Consider the following 4,109-nt stretch of genomic DNA (forward strand, 5'->3'; position numbering starts at 1 on the left):
GTGTTGCTTCTTAACCTGTATACAGATTTTTCAGAAGGCAGATCAGGTGGTCTGGGATTCCCATCTCTTAAAGAGTTTTCCACAGTTTGTTGTGATCCACACAGTTGAAGGCTTTAATGTAGTCAATAAAACAGAAGCCGAAGAGAATGGTACAATAATGGCCAAAATATGGGAGGCCCTGGCTTACCTTGGCTTTTTGTTTTTTTGGAAGTTTGCAAATTCTTTATATTTCCAGATGTTGAGACAATATTTTTGAGAGTTGAGGTTACCTCTAGTGGCAAAGCCAGAGCCAGCTATTAGGCAGCCAGAATGATACAGTAATTGAATATATGACCATTTCTCTTTTAGCACAATCTTTGTTCTCCTCTTCAAGAAGTTGTAGACATCTATTTAGTTTGATTATCTGTCATCTTAATTAAGCTCCATCTACAACTGTCATGTCTTCTGAAGTTCCTTCAGTCATTGCCTGTATATTTGAAATGCCATACATGGAGTCAGTTCTGACCAGCTGTTCATTTTTGCAAACAGCATTTTCACTCACAGAGTGCTCCTTTTTATCCTGTCAACTGCATGGATTTCTTGACTTTGAGGCGCTGGAGGAGGTGTTTCTAATCCAGAAAATTTGGTGGTCTTTCATTTAGCATAAGCGCATGAGATGGTGTTTTTAGTGCCAGAGGTTTAAAGGGATTTGACTGTATAAGGTCAAGATCTACTGGTCTTCAAAATCGAATGTTTTCATTATTTCCTCTACCACAATTCTCTCTGGAACCTGCATAATCACACTAGTATTTGAAACTCCTTCTTGGAATCCTTGTTACAGGTCAGCATTTGGTTGTGCCACCTTTAATTTTTCCAGACCCTCATTTGCTAACAGTTTTGGTGTATTATATTTTATATTGAATTTGACTAATTTCAGCCATCTCAGCAGCAGTGGGAGAAGGAAAGGCTGTCTAAATCACTAAATGTGTACCAACTACTGCTTGCTTTTTGGCATTATCTGCTTCTGTGCCTCATATTAAATCCTTTAACTTACTTCAATATGCATGCCTAGATTTAGAGTTACTTTTGTCCCCCGGGGCTCTGGAGGGTCCTGGGGAAGGGCCACCACCCACCAGCTCCTGGGGAGCTTGGGTGGATGGTCTCAGAGGCTGTTGGCCAAGCGCACAGAGGCACCTGGGCAAACCTTACCCTGGCTTCTTAACACAGACCTCTTGTAGGGTCAATAAGAGAGATATCTTGGAGCAAAGAGCCCTTTGGAAGTTTATAACACCCTGTTTTAAGAGATTAGCTTTGCCCTGAAACTACCTGCTTCCAGGACAGATATCTGGAGGGTTAAAACCAAAAAATTTTTAAATTAGATTTGAGCCCTGGTTCTCCTGCTGGGCTTCCTGGGTAACTCACCTTATAAAGAATATGCCTGCATTGAGGGAGATTTGGGTTTGATCCCTGAATTGAGAAGATCCCTTAGAGAAGGGAAAGGCTACCCAGCCCAGTATTCTGGCCTGGAGAATTCCATGGGCTGTATAGTCTGTGGGGTTGCAAAGAGTTGAACATGACTGAGTGACTTTCACTGTCTGCTGCTGGAAGAGGAAATTATGGCTGCTGATATGGGGCCTGTTCACCTGGTTATCTGAGTCACAAATCAGAACACCACTTGTATTCCCTTTCACATGCTCTGTGGCCTAGATTTCAGAAGTACATGGGTTCAAGGCAACTGTTCTCCTCTCAAGTCAGAGAAGCATATCATATTTAGGGACTTGCAAAATCTCAGAACACAATTTGGCTGATGTTCTTCAGTTTCTTGTGAAGAAAGTCTAAGGTATGGGAAGTCACTCAAAGACATCAAAGCCTTTGGGAGAAAAATCAAAGTCCAATCTGAGACTCGCAGAACTTCAAGTCACATGTCCTTTAGACTATGGGCACTGAAGCCTGCGTCCATCCTATGACTACCAAACCAAAGGTCAAGGCACAGGAGCAATGTGCCATTTCCTTGCATCCAGGAGCAATGCCATGGAGGCAGGTTCAAGTATAACCAACAGTCCTCCCTTTATGGAACTCCAGAAGACGACACACTATAGACCACTAAAGAAGTGGTGTGGGGCAGAGAGATGTGGACACACAGGACCACAAGTGAGCAGGACAAGACAATTTGCTCCCCCCCCCAAAAAAAAAAAATCATATCTCTATAAAGGGCAAGATGTGGTTCGTAAACTCTGTAACTCCACGAAAAGTCTTTTGAGAATTTCACTTGTCGACTTTTACTTACAAATGTGAAAAGCATTCCAAACAAGTGAGCCCCTTGGTCCTAGAGATTTCTTTCCAGATCCTTCAAGTCCACCTCCCAGAGGCTTCCTCACCAGCCCACAAAATTCAGATGAGAATTCTGCATGAAGCATTCACCACCAGGCTTACTTGCACTGATGTAAGAGCTACAGCTACTCTTCAGAACGACTAATGTCACAGAAATTGATACAAATCAATCATCCACGTCATAATTAACTTAGGTTTTCTTTATGGCCAATTCTGAAGAACTTCCCAGCTTTTTCATACATTCCATTTTTGAAACCAGATACAGACGTGGCAATTAAGGAAAGAACCCATCCCATATCAGTCATAGGTTTATTGCTTCAAATAGTTCCCCAACAGATTCCTGAGGGGCAACCCTGACCTGATGCCACATGTTACCTTTTTGTCCCCCTCCAACCAGCAAATTTCTTGCTGAGTGCTTTCAGTGGCTCAGCACACATCTCTAGACTGCAGGTCTGTCTGTAACCCAACCAAAATGCCATAGATGATCTTGAGAGAGAAAATGAACATCCTGGTTTACTGGATTCTGTCTTAAAAAAAAGAAATTATTTAGCTGTGCCAGTCTTCATTGCAACATGCAGGATCTTTGATCTTCATTGTGGCATGTGAGACCTTTAGCTGCAGCATGTGGGATCTAGTTCCTGGACCAGGGATCGAACCTGGGCCACCAGAGTTGGGAGCATGAAGTCTTAGCCACTGGACCACCATGGAATTCCCTCACTGGACTCCATCCTTGCTTTTAGGATAAAGTTTCCATAGCAAAATTTTTTCATGTTATAATTCCTCCTACTGTTTCAGTGTCATTTTATGCAGCTGTTGAACAACTAATTTCCACATCTTTTAGGTGAAATCTGCTGAAGGATCTGATCATCCTCATCTTTCTCCTCTCATTTAGAATGTCCTAGTTCCCCTCCACCTCTTTCCATTTTCACCAGATAACATACATGTGTTCTTGGAGGTTCAGTTCTGAACTTATTCTCTGAGAAGGCCACTAGCATGACCCACTTGGAGACAAAGTTGGCCAGAAAATTAACAATTTGTGATAGTACATTGTCATTATCTGTGGGTGTCTGTTTCTCTTCCACTAGCAAGTGAACAGTTTGAAGGAAGCAGTGATATGATCTTAACAAGTAGGGATTTGCAGCACCTGCCTGGTGGTAGATTCTTGGTAAATGATTGATCAATGGAAAAAAACATGTCCTAAACATTTACAACCTGTGACGGTGACCCAGAGACTTCTCCTAGACATGATCAAAATGTGCTTAAACTGCTGCTGTATATTTGTGAAAATAACCCATAGGTGTCAAATGAGCTGTAGGGAGGCAGTTATTGATTATATAGTGTGTGTGTGCGCTCAGTCCTGTCTGACTCTTTGTGACCCCATGGACTATAGCCCGCCAGACTCTTCAGTCTTTGGAATTTTCTAGGCAAGAATACTGGAGTGGGGTGCCATTTTCTCCTCCAGGGATATTTGTCTCAATCACACACTCTTATTTTCTCTGGCCTGGAATTCATGATCTGATTTTCCAACTCTAGGATAAATATACTAATATGTTCCTAGGCACACTGAGAATAAACCTTAATGAAAGGCAAACATTCAGAAGCATCTCTGGCTGGCAGACCACCCCAGAGGAGCAAATGGACAAGGAACAGCACTCACAGGGTCATTACACTGCTTCCCTTCCATGACAATTATGCAAATAAAGTTTTGATTTGCCTTCTCCTCCTTAAAATATATATAACTGAACCACCTTGCCTTACACCTCAAACTGACACAACATTGTAAACCAACTAGACTTCCA

At 42.2% G+C, this 4,109-nt stretch overlaps 1 pseudogene; it reads right to left on the bottom strand.

Moving 5' to 3' along the window:
* Nucleotides 1-271: 271 nt before the first annotated feature.
* LOC102269516 (mitochondrial fission factor pseudogene) lies at nt 272-941 on the bottom strand (annotated as a pseudogene).
* Nucleotides 942-4,109: the final 3,168 nt, after the last annotated feature.

The sequence above is a fragment of the Bos mutus genome, chromosome 2 (genome assembly GCF_027580195.1).
Source record: "Bos mutus isolate GX-2022 chromosome 2, NWIPB_WYAK_1.1, whole genome shotgun sequence".
Taxonomy (NCBI): domain Eukaryota; kingdom Metazoa; phylum Chordata; class Mammalia; order Artiodactyla; family Bovidae; genus Bos; species Bos mutus.